The sequence below is a fragment of the Sturnus vulgaris genome, chromosome 1 (assembly GCF_052056855.1).
Source record: "Sturnus vulgaris isolate bStuVul1 chromosome 1, bStuVul1.hap1, whole genome shotgun sequence".
NCBI lineage: Eukaryota > Metazoa > Chordata > Aves > Passeriformes > Sturnidae > Sturnus > Sturnus vulgaris.
This window is the reverse complement of record NC_142243.1, coordinates 151,465,019-151,484,888: the sequence shown is the minus strand read 5'-3', so window position 1 is coordinate 151,484,888 and position 19,870 is coordinate 151,465,019. Positions and strand designations below refer to the sequence as shown.

Here is a 19,870-nt window from a genome sequence, read left to right as displayed (position 1 = left end):
ACCCCCCTGTTCCCCAGCCCACACCCCCGGACGGGTCAGTCCCGGCCCCATCCCCGGCTCCATCCCCGGCTCTCCCCGCCCAGCGCTTCCCCTCCCCTCGCTCCTTAAACCCGAGCCCGCCCTGCCCGGCTCTTCTCGGCCCCTCTCCGGCACCGCCGCCGGCCCGGTCCGGCCCGGCTCCCCCTGCCCTCCGCTCCATCCCTCTCCTCTCTTCTCGTGCCCGGAGGATGCAGCGTTCTGCCAATCCCCATCACTGACACGTCCCTGTGTGCGGTGGCTCGGGGGTGTGTGTCTGTCCGTGTGTCTGTCCGTGTGTCTGTCCGTGCGCTCCCGCCCATCCCCGCCGGGCTGACAGCTCCGGGTCAGCAGCCGGGCTCCAGGTACCGCTGCGGGTGGTGCCGTGTCTGTGCAGGTAAGAGGACATCGTCGGGTTTGCAAACCTGGCACCCGGGGCACAGCAACTGAACACAACCTCTGCTTTTTATTTTCATCTCTTCCACCAGCAGGGAGGGGCATCAAATTCAGAGGACTAATTTTTTTTTTTTTTTTTTTAACTATTCAAATATGCAGGAACAGGGTCTGCCTATTGCAAAGGACATATAAGAGGAACTGTGTTCCACTATTCTTAAGCTGGATTTATTTATTTCTCATTTAGTTAACAAAGTTTTCAGGCCAGCATCTGCTAGGTGAGTTGGTCACCTGAATCAGGTCTGGTGAACCCTCAAATTGGTATTGGCAGATGCAGGAAACTTCACTGCAGGTGATAAAGCAGCAGCTGAGGGATGTGTAATGGCTTCACTGAGGAAAGCCATCAACAGGAGGTTGACAGATGTCAAGATTACACTATAATCACTATTTTTAGGATTGGCTCTCCTAACATAAATACCTCGGGAGTTTGATGACCTTACACCTCCTTGTATTCCGTCTTTGTGTTGGTGCAGTTTCTATCAGTATGTGGGAATATATTGCCGTGTTAACAAGATCTTTTCTCCATATTTATTACAAATGTGCTGTGCATCACCTTCTAGCTGTAGCCTCTAAACCTTCCTCTAAAGTGCCTAATTCATCAGTTCCTTCTCTTCTGAGTTTTTACATAGCTGGAGTTCTTCAAAGTGTAGTGACTGCTGGCACTTCACAGCATTAGCATGCACGTGGTGCTGTGCCTGTTTGTACGTATTTTGATTAAAACCTTAAAATAACACAGCCCATCTGTGCAGTGTGGACACTAATGGGATCATTCTCAGGAAGATGCACCTGCAAAATGTATCTGTGTTACTCAATATGCTCAATTAGCAACCAGAATTACTTTAGGTGCATGCCTGAATCACCTTTTTCTGTTTGATGAATGACTGTTTAGACATCTGTTTTGAGGGAGTTTGTATAGACACAAATTGATAAAATAATAGGGAGAAGTGTTGCCAAATAGGTCAGGCAGGCAATTGAAAGGTTTGTTCCACTTCAAAAGCTATGTGACTTCTTTTTTTTTTTTTTTTTTCTTTTTTTTTTCTTAAAGAGTAGGAATTTAGTGGTTTTAACTAAATTTTCAATCCTATCAACTATTATATATACTTCCCATTAAGATGCTGCTATTCTGAATATACAAATACGATTGTCTGGACAGCTGGGACAGTGTCCTGAGTAACTTCCAGTTAGACATATCCAATACATGCAAATAGATTTTATATCAATGAAGTGTTTATAGACTATTATTGCAACAGAAACTCCTGCATGTGTGTTGTAGATTAACTGTGCATCCTCAATAAGTGTCTTGTGTTCTACTGCTTCTAGTAAAAGGCATCGTTGGATGTTTTGGCATCTTTTCTGGTGAAATGGAGAGGAGTCCAATTCTGAGCTTAGGAATGGCAGCCCACTAACTGATGAATGTCATCTGGTTTTGTGGAGAATTACTCCAAGTAACTTGCAGTAAGGCAGTCCTCTGCACGTTGTGGAGCAAAGGGAGGAACCCGGGTCTTTTGTCTTTTAAACCAGCAGATGACAGTGCCTCTCTCTCCTGGGATCAGTTTGGGGCCAAATCTTGTTCGTTTTAACAGAAAAGAATATTCTCTCTGATTTGAGTGATTGTCTCTTGAATTTGAGTGAGACCTGTGCCATGAATGAGTTTGGGTTGGAATAGCACATGGGATGGAGGACTCATTGCAGGGGAAGTATCTGACTCATGTTACTCTGACTCATGTTACTATGGTGGAAGAAAACCTCCCCAACGGGGACCTAAGAGAGGAAGAATGAGGTGGAAGGATTAATTTAATTTTTTGGTTTGTGGGAAGGTTTTTATGAGCTCAGAGACCCAGACAATGTGTGGGTGAGCATGTCTATAGCACCTACACATATACATAAGTATTTTCTTACTTCTTCTTGCATTTCATACAGTTTTAAGGCAAACATCTTGGCTACATGCCAGAGCTAGCTTTTGATTCTGGAGATTATGATACTGAAAATAATAGGAATAAAAGAACACTTTTGTTTCCAGCATGTGATAGCTTTCTTGCTAAAATATATTCCTGAGATTTGTTCCATAATTATCTTGGCTTCAAAGGATATTTCAATTTTTCATACTGTAACACTTTCTTCTAAAACTTGTTTTGATTAATAACTGCTGGGTGATCACAAATCCTCCTGTTTAAAGACCATTATTGAATTCTTCCCATTTCTCACAATGAGGAACAAAACCTTTAAAAAAACCTCACATTATATCAACATCGTGTCTGTACCACCACACCTGAATGAGAGAGGTGGTACTTGGCTATTTCAGCTCTTCAGGCAATGCCAAATTCCCCAGTCATTCTTACATGAACTTTAATTATGTATTGTCTCCTATGACACTGAAATATCTCTTTCCAGGCTTCCCAACCCTATTTTCCATTGCAAGGAAATGTAGTGGTTCATTTTTGTTTCTAAAGCTGCCTCTTTAGAAAAGACTGATTTTCAGACTGAGTCTAAAAACAGGAATTTTGGGTCCTTACTGGGTGCTGGACACTTTGTATTCGGCACTACGAATTATTACAAAGATGTTTTGGAGCCTAAGAACTCAAGTTTAGGGAGTGAGGAAAGGAAGAGACAGCATCTACAGAAATCACTGAACTGTAACTGAGGAATTTGGAACATTTTTTTTTAAATTCTGGTAGCATATGTAGGTACAGCAGGAAAAAACCAAGAAAATAGACTTATTGGAAATTGGTCCTCTTTGGACACAAACTCATTCTGGCAATTTTCTTCATCAGGGATTTCATTTTATTTGGTGTTTTCCTCGAGGCGTCTTCCCGTTGCTGCTGGAAGTTTAGTGATTCCCTTCAGTGGAAATCACATCAGGCTTCTGAAGCTGGCAGGAGCAAAGGTTGGCTGAGATGACTGTCCCAGCTCCGTGAGCACAGCCAAGCAGCAGAATGTCTTCTGCAGGAAGAAACTTCAGCAAAGATCTCCTGGTGTGTTTTTGTGAGACTTGCAGGTCTTAAGTCTTGAAATTATTTCTCAAGGTACATTCAGACTTGCATTCTCCTTTGCAAGCGAGTATGAAAACTTGTAAGTCAATAATCATAACATTTCTTTTACAGTTTTTAATTTCAATTTCTGTTTAAAATATAATGCTAAGTTTTAGGTTTTTTTCAGTGGAGAGAAGATCTTAGTCCTAATGTTCTTGACTTATAAATGTCAAGAGTCAGTAAATTACATGTGAAGTCAAGGATTTTTAACTCAAAATTGTAGCCCACTGATGTGTAGTCAGGAACCACAGACTGAGGACGTTGCACTGACAGCCTTTGGCAAGTCACTGAATCTGTGAACAGTCAGTTCTTCCAGCTGTGAATAAAAGATAATATGAGAAGGAGGTTTTGCATTAATTGGGACCTTAAGTTCCTAAAAATAGCCCAGAAAAGTCAGAAGGTTTATGTAAATTCAAAGCATCCCGATTTCTTATTAATTGAATAATATATTCTCTAACAGTTGGCAAGATTTCTAGAATTTGAGGGTTGAAGAGAAATTAGCTTGAGCTGATTTTTTGAAAAGTATAGAATCAGAGAATAATAGAACTGTTTAGTTTGGAAAAGACCCCCTTAGACCATCAAGTCCAGCCATTAACCCTTCACTGTCATGTCTCCCAATAAACCCTGCCCCCAAGTGCCACATGCATTTTAAATACCTCCAGAATGGTGACTCCACAGCTTCCCTGGGCAGCTTCTTCCAATGCTTGACAACCCTTCCAGTGAAGAAATCCTTCATAATCTCCAATCTAAGCCTCCCCTGGTGCAACTTGAGGCCATTTCCTCTTGTCCACCCCTGTCATGTGGGAGAAGAAACCAGGCTCCTCACAGGTCTTCTGTTCAGAGATAATAATGGAGCACCAAGACCCCTACAGCCCTCATTTTCTGTCTCAGGACTTTTCCTTCACATGATCTCCTTTGCCCTTGCTGGTGCAGGCTGCCAGGGGTTGTGATCAGCAATTACAAACCCTGGGCTGGCAATCACAGCAGAGGAGCTGGGGGCCAAGGTGGGGGGATCATCCCCTGATTTCTTCTCCCTGCTTTACTCCTGATGTCCAGCTCCACCAACTAGGCTGAAAGAATTTATCACGTGAAAGTGAGTCACGAAACAGGAGGGATAGCTCTGCTTGTGGGACAAATTGCTTATTCCTTTCTACTCTTAATATGAGGGTGGGAGTGGGCTGATAATATTTATTTTTCAGCATCACTAAAAGGTGAATTGATTAGCTCCTACTTCACCCGGAAAGAAAATGTATGCACACACTATTACTGCCCTGAGGAAACTGTTTCAGTGTTGACAGTAGGTGGGTACATCACTACTAGGGACTTGTGTTATATCTTAGGGATTTAATCTGGAGTGGAGGAAAAAAAAAACAACCCTTCTCTCTAATAACCATTAATGATATACAACAGATATGTTGTTTGGTGGACAAATAATTTCACAAATCAGGTGGTGCAAGCAGTGAGATATCTTTTGATTCCTTGTGCTGCTAGCTGCAACCTAAAAAAAAAATGGTTTAGGAGATCATAGTGGGCTGAGTTGATATTCTTTATTATATTGAGGTTTTCATGGCAAATACTTGCTATCTTTGTGTGCACTAACAAGGGTATTAGATTTAGAAGACTTCTTTCTGTAAAGCAGAATGAATTATCTCTAAAAACTTCCCATTTCTCTCCCAGTATGGAGGAAATTCAGCAGTGAAGACTGGGCAGGTACCTGTGAGCTCTGGCACTCACTTGCAAACTCTGCAGAAAAAGGCAAAGCAGCCTGTCCTGGGAGCCCACGGAGGAGTCACAAATCCCACCCCAGGGGGTGTGGGGCTGCAGAAATGGCCAAAAAGTTCCAAACCTGAACCTGATGTGATCATGTGTCACAAAGCTTCTCCAAGCTGTGTTAGCCTTGGTTTTTCATTAGGAATGAATGGAACTGAGTTATGGTTCGTGTTTTGCAAGTGCTGTCAGTCCTGATTATGCAGTGGTGTAGATTTCCTCTGCTTAGGGAGTGCTGTTATCACAGAGCTCATCTACTATGCAGTAGATGTAAGTTATCCTTCTCCAGCTCATCAAAATCTATTTACTTTGCATTGATTCAGTTCCTTAGAAATTAATCCTTGATTCTTTGCAGAACAGAAAGATCCCTTGAGTTTGGCTTAAGCAACTTGATTTGATTATTGTTATGTCCTGAATATTGATTCTTAAGTGATTTTAATAAGAGATGTCAAAACCAGCATATTTCACCTCACATTTGAGGGCAAGTTTAAAGCATTGACAGATCTAAATATTTTTGGACGGATGGTCTTTGTTCTAAAGTCAGCCAACACTTGGTTGTGGTTTGACTGTTTATTGCCCAAGTGCAATTTTTTCAGTGCTTAACCATGTTGAAGTATATGCCTATTGTCAGCACCCAGGTAATTCCTTCCAGACCAACCTGGTTAGCATTGATTACCATAGGAAGAATTATTCTGCATATTGATTGCAAAGATTTTCTTTAAGCTGTAAAGTTTAGAAGTACTGGGGGATTTCTGTTGGCTCCATGCTTAGTGTAAAACTAATTACCTCTTGTATGACAGAACTCCATTAATTCCAATTTCACCAGCAGATAAAGGCTACAAATAATCTGCATGGACTGTCTTGATTGCCAGTACAATTCTTAGTGATGAAACAACACCTGATACATATTCTACAGCACTTCTTGTACTGGGCATTCCTGAAAACCTTGATCCATTTCAGTGGCAGGACTGTTTTTCTTCACTGTAAGTTAAATACCTTAATGAATCTACAAGGAAAGGAACACATGGTTTTCAATCCATTCTAATGGTTGATAAAAAAATGTTTTTCAGGGCTTCTCTTTGCAAAATATACCAGAAAATCTGCAGCAAACCCCACTGACTAGGTCTAGACAGGGTGGTCAGGCACAGTGCTATTAAATTCTGACTGGGAAATTAATTCAGCACTGGCCAACAGGCAGCAAGGCACAGGTCTTCTGTAGCACCTGGAATTTTTCTGTTCCTGTGTGAGCACTGACAAAGCTCAGATCTGCCTCATTTCCATGATCTGCAGCAGAGCAGCCCAGGATGCTCATCTGAACACAGGTCCTGATGGTGCAGCTCTGCAATGGAAGTCACTTCATATTCCTGCAGCAAGAGAAGCAAAAAACCCATTCCTTTTGTAAAGGACAGTGCTCTAACATAGATAAATCTGCTCAGCTGCCGTGGGAGGCTGGGGCAGGAGTGAGCTGCTCATTCCTCACAGATGGGCTGACAATCCTTGCTCAAGTCTGATATTTCATAAACTACCTCGAGTTGTTTCAAGGCCATTTCCCTTGTCTTGCTTTGCTGCTTAGTTATGGTACCACCTCTAGAGTGTTTCTGAGAGTGGTTTTTCTGTTTTCTGGAGGCTTTTCTTAATTATATGGATAAGTACTTGGATGATTGATTCCTGAAATTAAAACAGTTTACAACTGGGCTCATATTGTCTTCTTTCTTAGCCATCCCTTAGGTTTATTACTGTACATTTTCTGTTCAGCTTGTACTCAAGCTATTAGTGTATATTTGACTACTTTTTTCTTCTTTTAAATTTGCTGTTCTGCCTTTGCTTATTTTTATTGCTGCCTTTGATTTTTTTTCTCCTTTTCAGTAGATATTTCTACTGCCATATTTTCTTCACTGAGCATCCTTTTCACTTCCCTTAGCAGCTGTTCCCAGACTATGGGCCATGACCCCAGGCAGGCTGTGGCAGTTACGAGTGGGCTACAAAATTAAGTTGCTAATTTTGGACGTGGTGACACAGGGAAGTCAAAGAGCTGTTGGTTTCCTTCAGCAGTTTTCTGAGCTGACTGATAACGTGTAGGAAAACAGATAAAGCATCAAGTACCCTTATACCAGATTCCACTGGTATGATAAACAATTTAAACCTATTTACTCTTGCTTCAATTTCTCCTCATTTCCATGTCGATGGTTCTGCTCCCTGTGCCTCTCCCAGAGAATGTTTTTGAAGGCAATAACCTCTAAGGCAGGTCCTGCCCAGCCAAGGAAGCCACAGAGGGTGCACTGACTTCTTTTGGAGAGTTCTGGGAAGTCTGTCCCCCTCGTTGAAAGAGTTGCTGGCAGTTTTGTAGATTTTCAGGATTCAGAAGAGAAAAAAAAAACAAACAAAACCAACCAAACAAAAACCAACAAAGCAAACAAAAAACAGCACACAAACAAACAACAAAACCCACAAACCGAAAACAAAATAGATTAAGAAAAATCCACCAGAAATAAGCAGGAACAACTTTGGTTTAACCATGTCAGGTTTTCTCTTTGCTCTATGCCTTTTTACGTCTCTTCATTAATGACTTGCAGATGCATCATATCATCATAAGGGTTCAATTCCCTTAAATAATTGCAATGGCCCATGGCATGGATGGACATAAGATGGGATGAAAAGCTGTGCCCCTAGTTTGTGCAGCATTTAACCACTCTTGGGTCTGTCTGCCTCAAGCAGAGAGGCTGAGTGTGTGTGGAGATGGGCCTTTCCTGCCCAAGATGTCATGCTGGGTCATCTCACCTAGTTTTACATATCTGGTTTTGATCCTCACTTTTAGCCAGAGATCTCTTGCTGTCTTAAAAATGGTGGAAAAAATACAAAATTTTTCAGGTTAACTTGTCTGACCTGTTTGAAATAAATTACTCCCTAGAAGTGTCTATCTTTATGGATTATAGAGGGCTGGGCAGGTGGTTTACTCAGATATAGACAACTACACTGTAAAACTCTGTATTTGGTCACATGAAACCTCATAATTTCAATAAGGCACAGCAGAATCTTGGCAGGACTGGTTCCCCACAGCAGCCTGGAGTGGCCATGGCTGTTGACCCAATATCAGTGGCATCTCTGTCGATAAATTGAAAAGTTTTGTATTGATTAAAAAAGCTGTTTGGGTGAGCAGGACGGTCTGGAATAGCTGTAGAAGGGTGATGTGACTATTTTGTCCCAGATATCAGGTTTAGGATCTTTCAGGATATGTGTGATGTGACAGTGATGTCATATAGCTGAATGTCAGACATGCAAAGATGATAGAGGGAGCATAAGGCTGTTGGACTGCACATTATCTTTAAAAATCTTTTCTTTCTCTTGTCCAGGGCCCATGGAAGAGGAGGGATTATACTGACTTTGGGAAATACCAGCCTTTGGGTTGAGCTAGTGCAACTTTAAGATAATTCTGACATGGAGCCAGTGTTTCTCCTTCATTGAAACCCAAATAATTGGTGGAACATGGCAGGCAATAATTTCCTGTGAAATGGACACTTGCATAAATGATCATTTCACTTATTCCTGTTACAAATAGGACAAGGTTTGTTAATTCTGATTTGTCATTAAAAAGCTCCACAGAGCATGGATTTTTTCTTTTGTTAGTCCTATGCTGTCTGCAAAAACTTGGCCTATATCGACTCGAGTGTCTCAATTAAAAATTGGCCTTTATCTATGGAGTCTCTCAATTAAATAGCAGTATTATGAATACTCTTGATTCATGCCTAGGTGGGAGGATCTGTGCCATTGTGCAAACAGCTTTTCTGCCTCATTACCAGCTCTTCTTGTTTGGCTAACTTGTTTGCCTGATCAGATGATAAGTGCTAATCCCTTCCCTGTTCTGTGACATGATGCTGAACTGGATGGCTGCAAAGCTCACTGGAGAGTTTTTCTCCTTCAACACCATCAGGAAGAATGGGAGATTTGAGGAGGCTATTAGCCCCTCTGGATCTTTAATGCTGTATGCTCATGGGATTAGTGAAATCCTGTCTATTACAAGGTAAATCTTCCCACACGAGGATCAAGTGTGGTCAACAGGGCAGCCTTTGCTCCTGTCCCAGCTGAGATAATGTGGGACAGGGAGCCCTTGCTTTTGGTGCAAGTCTTGGACAGCTGAACTCAGCTTAATTTTGGCTCTGTCACAGTAATTTTGTACAAAATTAACCATAGAAACCACAGAATGGTTTGGGTTGGGGGAAACCTCAAAGACCATTTTGTTCCCAACCCCTGCCATGGTCAGGGACATCTTCCAAGTTGCTCCAAACTCCATCCAGCCTGTCCCTGTACACTTCCAGGGATGGGGCATCCACAACTTCTTCATCTGAAATCCACCCAAGTCCTGATTGTCCTGATTCCCATCTAAAAAAATGGCATTTTAAGGTGACAGATGAGGACTCTGGTTATAACCCTATTTGTCTCACCACCTGCCTGCATTTTTTATTCATTGTCTAACTTTCTTAGTGAAAAACTCCATCTTGGTAGCTTCTCACATTGCTTGGGAGGTGAGACAAGGGCAAGAGCAGCATCCAGACTCCTGAGCAGTGTACAAGTGACTGAGAGGGTTCTTGTAGGTTTTACACCAGGTCCCTGCTGTCCTGCAGGATTTTAAAGAGTGTCAGTGATCAGCATTTCATGCTTCTGGAATTGCTGCTGTTTCAAGTGTGTTGCCTGCAGTCAAGAGCAGAGTCTTCTTCTCAAGAATTTGAATGATTATTGGGTTAATAATCATTTAAACCACCTAATTCACATCTAAGCAGCATTTTCACAAGTGCTAGGACTTATGCAATCTTTTCTTTCATAGGAGATAGTTCTTCTTAGCTTATGATTTATCAAAAAAGACAAGCTCGTGGCCTTCTTTGAGAAGTCAAACTGAATCACAAAACACTCTGAATTTCATCCCCTGGAACACAAAATCACAGAAAGTGCAAAGAATGGGAGTTAAAAGCTAAAAATTGCAGACGGATCTTGTAAGGTGTTAGATACCAGGGGCAAACTTTTAAAAGTTGGTGCTACTATTTTCCAGGAGAATGGAGAAATATGATGCCTATTTCTTATTAAATAAAAAAAAAAAAATATTAGTCTGATACCTGAAGGAGAGTAAAAGTTTACATCTTCCATTAGTGGTCACAGAATATCTGAGCTGGAAGGGGCCCACAAGGATCACTGAGTCCTGCTCTTAAGTGAATGGCCCACACAGGAACCAAACCCACAACTTTGGTAGTGTCAGCACCTGGCTCTGGCCAGCTGAGCTCATCCCAGAACAATTTAGAATGCTGCCACCTGGAATTAATAAAATAAAATATTAATTAATAATATAGAAATAAATTTATAATAAAATAAATTCTGGGATAAAACCCTGGAGAATGCAGGCATCGATCCTGCTGCCTCTCACCTGCTCTGCCATCTGAGCTGATTCCCCACCACTGCTGCCACTGTTTTAGGAAAGTTTTAGGGTGAACCATTGCAAATGCAGCTCCCTTTGGTGACCATGCACAAAACGTGGCAGGTATGTCTAGTTCAGTGCCTGCTTCGTGCTTGCAGGGGTCCCAAAATTCAAACTTTTCATGAGAAAACATGTTGATAAAAATAAGTAATTTTCTCTATGGGTGGGTGTTCAGGGATTACTTTATATTCAACTCTGTATTTAAGGCTCAAAGATTCTTTTACTAAGGTCCTTCATTTTATCACCTGATTCTGGGGAAAGGCCTCTGACCTTGTTCACACTGATGCTTTCTTAGACAGTAAAAATCAATTCTTTTAGATTTGTTTTAAACAATCTACAAGTAGAACAGGAGCTAGTACAAAAAAAAAAAAAAAAAGAATTTAATCTTTCCCATGGGCTTAATGCTTTCTGGGAATAAATCCATGAAGCCTAAGAAGAATTCTGTCACTAGCAATTATTTACTGTGATTTAAGGTTTCATCAGTGTCTTTGATGTTATACAGACTTAAGTGGAAAATGACTCCCAATTTATTGATGCTCTTATTGTGTTGTCTGTATTTAGGGACAGATTCTGTCCTTCCAATAAAAATTTATGGAGTACTTTAATCTGCTAAGAGGTGCTGAGAGACCAGTGGGACAGCCTGAACATTGATCCTTTTGTGAGTTGTGCTACTAAATCAGCAGAGCCAGCACAGACTAAATCACATATCTCAGAGTGTGATATTTTAAAAAAACGATTGTCTGTGCTGGCTTCCACTGATGTGATGAATTCAGATAGAATACTTGAACTATTAAAAATGCATAATTATAAAAATTTGTAACTTCTAAAATGCATATATTTTTTAATGCTTTCAATAATTGTCAAAACCTTTGATTTAAAATTATGATTTGGTTTTTCTTAAATTGTATAGGACAATATTGTAAAAAAATAATGCCTTCAGACTGCTCTCTGTGACAAACCAGGTGAGCTGGAACATTTCTGGCCATATCCTTCCTAGGCAATTTAATCAGGAAATACTTGAAATCACAGGCTAGAAGCCACTGACCTGCAAGTGCCAGGCAGCAATCTGAAATAAATGGGTATCAGCAAACACCAGTGAATCCCCCAGTCCACGGGTGCTGATGCTGGGACCAGGACAGGCTCTGGTGGATCTGCCAGCAGAGGAAAGGGCTGGAAGCAGTGCCCAAGTGTTCCCCCAGCCAGGCAGGAGCTGAGGGCAGCAATCATGGGAGGCACCATGGCCAGGGTAGCCCTTCCTTACCATCCTCCCCTTCTGCTTTTGTGGTGGCTCTGAGGCTACTTTGGTCCCTGGGAGGGGTAGAGAAGTTCCCAAGTTCTGCCCACATCCTGCCCGTCCCTGCCTGTTTACTTGCAGGGCTGGAGCCTGCAGGAAAAGCATTCCTAAAGGCAATCCTCAGCTGCAGGACACAGCTCAGCAGTAAGGTAGGTCTAAACGTGCCTCAGAGACACGTGGAGGGAAAAATACTTTTCCCGCCCCTCATTCTTTTCCTAAAACCAGAAACGAGATGATATCATCCATTCCTAGATTAAATCTCTGAATTTCCCCTAGAAATGTTCCCTTTGCTGTGAGATTCACACTATGCAAAGGCAATGCTCCTATTTATAACTTGTGGCTGAAGAGAAGTCTCTCATTAAGTAGAAAACCATCTTGGAGTAACTGTTAAAAGGATTTCAGTGCTTCGGTAACATTTATTTTAAGAGCTTGTCCTCTGCAGAAAGGTGGGTCAGTCTCAGCATCAGGGTTTGTGCAGCTTTATTCCTACTTTGCACTTGTGTATGTCCCTTGGAATTTAGGTTTGCTGGGATTTTTTTTTTTTTGTAGTTGTTGGTTTTGTTATCGTTTTTTCTTTTTGATTTACACTAATAGAGTCGCAGCTGCACATCAGGATGGAGCCAGGCTCTGAGATATGAGAGATTTGCCTCAACAAAAAAATAATTGGTTCCTGCAATTTGGAATCTGATGAAACTGAAGCGTGTTAAGGTTGAATACTTAGCCTGCTCTTGCATGATCTTTCCAATAACTCATGTTCCTTTGAAGTCACTTCATTGTCCTGACTTTGCTGGGTTTGAATTGTTGCCAGTGAAACTGAGTCCTCCTGGTGTAATTCATAGGCAGGAATCATAAAGCTGACACTCTTGCACATTGGTATGTGGGGAAAAAAATAATCTTTTTGCCCCTAGGATGTTATTAGGAACAAGATGACAACTTGTGAATATTTTCCAGGTATCATAATGCTTTCATATATTGGAATGTTGAATAACATCAGTGATAACATCACAGCAATCTGTGACATAGTGTTTCTGTAGCCCTGAATTGCAACTCTGTTCTAGCTTTTGGTGAACATCAAAAGTTTTAATGCTGAAACTTTTATTATAGATTTTAATACTATTTATGTATTTCAATACTTTGAACCTTACAAGGACTTTACTCATGAAGAACACAAAAACAGGGAAAACTGTGTTCTTATGGATATCCAGTGGCATTCCTGTGGATATAACTAAATACTTTTAAAAAGTAATAGACTGGCTTTTATGAATAGCATCCCAAAGCAAATCTTATGGGAAAAAATCTAACAGTCTATGAAGGATTTATTTGTGCATTTTGTTTTATTTACCATGGTGAACATTTCATAAATAGTGTAGTTACAGGCAAGGTAGACAAGCTGCTTCATGAGAATAAATGAATCAATACATCAAACTAATGCAGTGGTGTGGAAAAACACCAAGCAGCCTATTGTCAGTGAGAAGGGACTTGGGAGTGTGAGACAGGATGTGCTTTTCTGCAATAAACATTTTTCCAAAGACTTCAGAAGTGGAAGTTCAATATAAAGACTGAAGATCTGCATTATGCTCTCAATTTTTTGTTTTGTACACCTTAGAGGGAAATAAAATTCTGCCTTCTCAAAAGGGAGGCCAAATGTGAGGAGACAGTGCTGCTCTCTCTCAGACTTGAGAGTCAAAGCTATGGTTCATGTGGATGGGAGCACCAGAGACAAGAGTTAAGCCCACACCAGTTCTCTGCTCAGAGGTTTGATTGTAATACAGGGAACCAGCAGTGCTCTCATCTGTCTCACACAGACATTTCAAATGTGGGGAAATCCCTTTCAACAGATAGATGTCAAACCTGCCAGCTGTACTGTATGGTGCCAGTCGTACAGAGAAGACTGTGCCATGGAAAGGCATCATTTATGTGAGATGAATTAAGTACAGTGGCTCACCAAAGCTTTCGTAGCCCATGTAATGTTGAAGGTTTGTACCTTTACAGCACTTGCTAGTGAGTAAATGCAGCAAGACCAGAATTCCCATGCAGCAAACCATAGAATACCAGAGTGGTTTGGGTTGGAAGAGACCTCCAAGATCCTCTGTTTCCAATCCCCTCCCATGGACCTTCCACTCCACCAGGTTGCTCAAAGTCCCATCCAAGCTGGAAGAATTCCTGGGATGGGGCAGCCACAGCTTCTCTGGGCAACCTGTGCCAGGGCCTCACCACCCTCCCAGGAAAGAATGTCTTCCTAATACCTGATCTAAATCTCCTCTTCAGCTTAAGGCCATAGCCCCTTGTCCTGTCATTACATGCCTTTGTAAAAGTTTATCTCTCCAGGCCTAGCAAATTAGGGTTCTTATAGATTATTTCCTTTCCCATCCCCTTTATAGTGTTTTGGGGAATACACCAGTTATTGCTCACGGTGTAATTCTCTTGGATGTCCGATTTGCCTGAGAGATGTAAGTATTTGTGCTGGTATGGCATTTCACTGGAAATGAAAGCCACAGTTCAGCAGTTTAGATTTAAGCCTGTTGAATTTTTGAAAGAAAATTCCTTCCCTGAATCTGGGAGTAACCTCAGCAACCCACATGCCGTGCATGCCAAGTGGGAGAGGGTGTGTGGAAGCTGAATGGGGAGCAGGAGAGCATCAAAAAGCCTGGAAATTGAATACATAGATAACGGCTGAAAAACGCACTTTCTTACGTGGCTTTAAAAAGTCTTTCTCAATAAAAATACCGTGAATGCAGTTGCTATAGCTACCAGCAAGGTTTTGTGCAGAACTTCTCGAGGTACTTGCTGTGCAGTTGTACAGAAGTTTTTCTCAGTCTGAGGATTCAGTATCACCTTGTATTTAATTTTTCTCCATCTAACCAGGCACTGCTAAGCACCAGCTGTGTTTTCAGTTTCTGTACAAAGCAGAAGACAAGGAGCTTAAACATTTTTATTTTCTTTTTGTCTTTATTGTGCAAGCGAAACATTGTTGATGGAGCTGAGCTAATGTGCTATTTAATTTCTTTCTTTTTTCTCTGTTTGGGAGAGAGAGAGAGAGATAGGCCAAAAATCAGCCAATAGCATTTTGGGCTTTCATGTTTACCTTAGTACAGAAAAAAAAAAATTCTTTCATGATTAACCACCAGTCGAGCAATTTGTTCTGGGCCCTAGAAGTCAGGAAAAGGTTTCAGATTAAAACATGACACTGCAAACAGAAGAGAAATGCATTCATTTTAGAGATCAAGTGCATCAGGTGATGGTAGCTGAGCACTCAAACAGCTTTCTAGTCCTACTGAGGGAATGTTGTCTCATAAATCCAAACCAGTAGTTCTATAGATCAGGAAAAGTACTGCAACTTTGTACAAGGTATAGGTGACATACTGGAATTGTTAAGAATAATTTTGGACTTGTGTTGGCTGGGAAGTTAGACTGCACGTTATTATCTCTTTCAGCTGTACTCATCTATAAATAAGCATTGGTCTCTGAATACATTGACATGAATATGACAAACTTTCACACATCAAATTAGATCTCATATGTATATGGAAAACAAGTTATAACACCTGTTTTAGCTCTTAAAGAACAGACTGTCAGTCTTGCTAACAAAGACAAAACAGCAAAACAAGCACAATCACATCCTTTTCTTCTTTTTTTTTTTTTTTTTTTTTAAATTTGGTAACACATAGATTAAAACAGTTACTCTTTAGACAGCAACTGTGTTGGAAACATTTGCTTATCTGAATGTTATGTCAATTCATGTGCATGTCTGCCCATGGCAATGTATTAGTACTTTGGTATTTTCCTTGGCATCAAGAGGAAAAGAAAGCAAAGTACCTTCTTGCTCCTGAGTGGAGCAGGAAGCCCAGTGCCAGAAGAGATGTAGAAAGGCCAAAGGGCTCAGGGCATTCTGTACCCTTTTTGTGCCCTTTATTTTTCTGGTGAGGGCTCCTGAGCCTCCCTGCAGGCAGCAAAGCATCACCTGCTGGCATTTGGGTCAGCTGAGCCTCAGGGCTGGCTCCACCCAATCCAATTCATGGATAGAGAAAACTCAGAGTGAAGTTTAAGCCTTTACACAATCCAGGAGTGCCCCATAGTTTTGGTTCCCATATTTGTTATAATTCACCCAGAAACTAGACTAAACTCTGCACAGAATGTTCTTCAGCTCTCCCTGTGGAAACTAGTGTTAAAATTCAAAAAGACATTGCTTTTCCTAGCTCCATTTTGGTTCTTCTTCCCAAACCTTCTTTTCTTGGACAATTTCATCACTCAGGTCAGGGGATCTGTTTAGAAGTCAAGATCAGCTTCTTCTGTTCCCATTAGGCAAAGACTTTGCCCTCAAGTCAATTAATCCTCTGCCTCTGAACTTGAAAATGTTTCCTATCATTACCTTTACCATCTTTATCTGTTGCTGATTTTGGCTGAATTTCTTATGTCACCTTGACCAGATACACATCTGCTGAAATATTGGTATCTGTTGGGAAACCAATATCTAAATCTTTGCTCTTTGCCTAAGCTTCTTTTACTGTGTCTGGGGAAAATAAGCACTTCTTGTGAGAAGTTAATTTATTTTACTCTTCCTCATAAGAAAGAAATAAAATCAATCTGGATATGGATTTTTTCTTTCTCCTTTGGAGCTTAGTATAAAACCATATAAAGTGTTAGTTAGACACCTACAGCCTAAACTTATATGAGATAAATCCTAGACAGAGCTCTGCTATGTCTTACGAGAAAGAGTACAGTCTGAGACTATTTGAAACTAAGCTTTAAAGTCCAGGAAGGCACAGATTTAATTTGTTTTAAGTTCTAGCACTGCTGTCTAAGTAGGTATCTCTTTTCCATTTCTACAACTTTTCCATGTCCTTTCTTCTCCACCAAATTTTCTAATTTTGCTTTTGTTATTATTTTCCTGAAAGCACTCTACATCCTTATCTATTTCAAAATATCCTCTCCCCAGCTATCAAATAAAATCATTGATACCTATATTACCTATGCAATGCCTCTCTCTTCTTTTAAGGAAAAAATTCAGGATATTGCATATGGAGAGGTAGAGAAAAGGGAATTAAGTAATTTTTGGAGTTTCAGGTCTTTTGAAGACAGTTTGAGGCACTTCCTCCTACAGTTATTTGTGAAAATTTAAAACATGAAGAAAGTATAATGTTAGGAAGACCTGAGTGTGATGTTGTTTCATGTTTCATTCATATGATCTGTAAATTCCCTTTTTTCTTTCATGACCCATTCCCTTTTTGCTTTCTCTTTTTCCACTGCTGTTTCTGAAACTTGTGTGAAGAATGAAAAGGAAGGAAGCAGAGTGGAGAGGATGGGACAGGGTGAGAGTTGAAACAGCCCAAAACCCTTCCAGCTAACGTCAGAATTATTGATCTGACACTGTCACACCCCTTGCCATAAGCACAGACAGGCAGACCCAGCTGTGGTTCAGGGGTAGCTGAACATCTCTCATCTCATCTCTCCTCAGCTCCTCAGTGACAGCCCTCTTGTCTCTGTCAGAGCTGTGTGTGGGCTGTAGAGCACAAGCTTTTGTATCTTATCCTTTCTGTGTGAGTGACACTGGTGAAGAGAGCCCTTCCTGTTAGAAAATAGGGATAATTTACATGTTTTCTCCAGCTACATCTTTTCCTGTTTAATTTACAGCTGTCAGACCCTTATTTGCTGTACTACTCTTCAGTGTCTTCAGATCATCTTCTGTTTTCATAGAATCATAAAATGGTTTGCGTTGGAGGGGACCTTCAAGGTCACCTAGTCCTGACCTCCCTGCCATGGGTCTGGACACCTTCCACTGGACTGGGTTTCTCCAAGCCCCATCTAACCTGGCCTTGAACACTTCCAGGGATAGGATATCCACAACTTCTCTGAACAACCTGTGCCAGTGCCTCACCACTTTCAAAGTAAAGAATTTCTCCCTAATATCCAATCTAAACCTGCCCTCTCTCAGTTTAAATCCATTATCCCTTGTTCTTTCACTACATTATCCTTGACAAAATCCCCCCTTCAGCTCTTTAGGTACTGGAAGGCTGCTATAATGTCTTCCTAGGGCCATCTCTTTTCCAGGCTGAACAATTCCAATTATCTCAGCCTTTCCTCATGGAGAGGTTCTCCATCCCTCTAATCCTCTCCATGGCCCCCTATGAACTCTCTCCTACAGGTCAATGTCCTTCTAGTGTTACTCTAAGTGGAGCAGAAGAGCAGAATAACCTTCCTTGGCCTGCTGGCCACTCTGCTTTTGATGCAGACCAGGATATAGTTGAGTTTTTGGGCTGCAAGTGCACATTGCTGTCTCATGTCCATCTCTTTATCCACCAGCATGCTCAGTTCCTTCTTGGCAGGGCTGCTCTCAATCCTTTCATCCCATCTTATTTAGTTTTCCATCTTACAGCTCTGGGGGCAGAAATGACAGTAAAAGTGACAAGGCAGGATTTTCCTGCAGGTCTCCTTCTGCTGGGATCATGGTAAAGTCATGGAAGGATTCACAGTCAGTGATTTCCTGTGTGTCACATTCAGAAATAGAGAGGGGTAAAGTGTGGTTTTTGTCTCAGTCTTGTACTTAGGATCTCTGACACTTGATAAACTCTGCTTCTGCTTGACTCCCCTGTGTTCCCCTAACCTGCCTGTCTGTCCCATGCTGATGGTGGCCACAGTGGTGGGCAGAGATGGCTGAGACATCAAAGATCCAACTTGTCTTCACTCAAAACTGCCCTGCACTGAAGAATGCAGTGCATTTTCATGCTTTCTTTTCTCTCATTTTATAGGAGTCTGTGTTGATGGCGAAGACATTCACAATGCAGAACTTTGTGGTCAGAGGAGATGATTCTTCCTGCCTCCTCTTAGCCCAGCTCCTTTCATAAGAAAGAGAAACCTTTCAGGTCTGAGCCAAATTGAGACTAGAGGCAGTCATTTCCAAGATTTTCAGTCTTAAATTCTCCACACAACCTCCCCACCCTGCAGACACCTAAGCTGGGTAAGGTGTTTAACCTTAGGGTTCTGCTGTTGGGGCTTCAAAGACTTACCTCTGCCTTAAATGATTTGAGTTATACAACTATGAGAAATTAAATGGCAGTCCTACATCAGTTCCAGTACCATCTTTTGTTTTGGGTCAGTTCTCAAAATACAATGTCAACTAACTGTGAATTGCTTTCTGCCCGGGGGCCCTGCTGCAACAAGGAGGTAAAGACTGGCCTGTTTCTAGAATACCTGGAGAGAAGGGGTTCCTTGCAAGCTGCCTATATCTGTTCAATTGTCCTTTTTCACTCCAGTGTTTTAAAAGAGAAATGGCCATGCTTGTTCTCAGTGAAGGAGAGCATGGAGATTCTCAGCTTGGTTGGGTTTCAGACAGTGGATACACAGTGGGAGTGCTGGATGGAGAGGGAAAGGTTCAGAGCTGAGGATGCAGCCCTGCTATCTGTGCCTCCACAAGTAATGACAGATATCTCTTATTTTCATGGCCTTTATTCACAGGTCATTCACTTTTCCTGGTGTGTTGGTGTCCACAGTAGAGTTCTGGGTTTCATTACAAAGGTCAAGGCCATGCAAATTAGACTATGAAAAAGCTCTGCAGTACAAAATCTCTTAATCAAATGCACTTGTTTCTGAACAAACTTCCATTATATTAAATGTCCATCATATTTTTGGAGCATATGGAGGAGGAACTCACCCACGTGGTTCAAGAAGGAGGCATTCACATTCCTGTATTTGGGAAATTTTCTGTCATTTGGATAGTTCAGCAAAAATGTTGGGAAGTGGTAGGTGAGTGTGTGGTACATCTCCAATTAGCATGGCCCTGTTAATAACCCTGAGAGTGACAGACAATGGGTATGAGCTCATTTCTGGAGTTTGTAGGGATTCTGGTTATCCAGG

General features: G+C 41.4%; 1 protein-coding gene across 2 annotated transcripts in view; it reads left to right on the top strand.

Moving 5' to 3' along the window:
• The first annotated feature begins 300 nt into the window (after positions 1-300).
• COL22A1 (collagen type XXII alpha 1 chain) overlaps positions 301-19,870 on the top strand; it is a 224,601-nt gene continuing 205,031 nt past the window's right edge. For both annotated transcript variants that reach the window (XM_088179716.1, XM_088179721.1), the window contains exon 1: positions 301-412. The gene's annotated coding sequence lies outside the window, so the exon portion shown is untranslated. The remainder of the gene's footprint in view (positions 413-19,870) is intronic.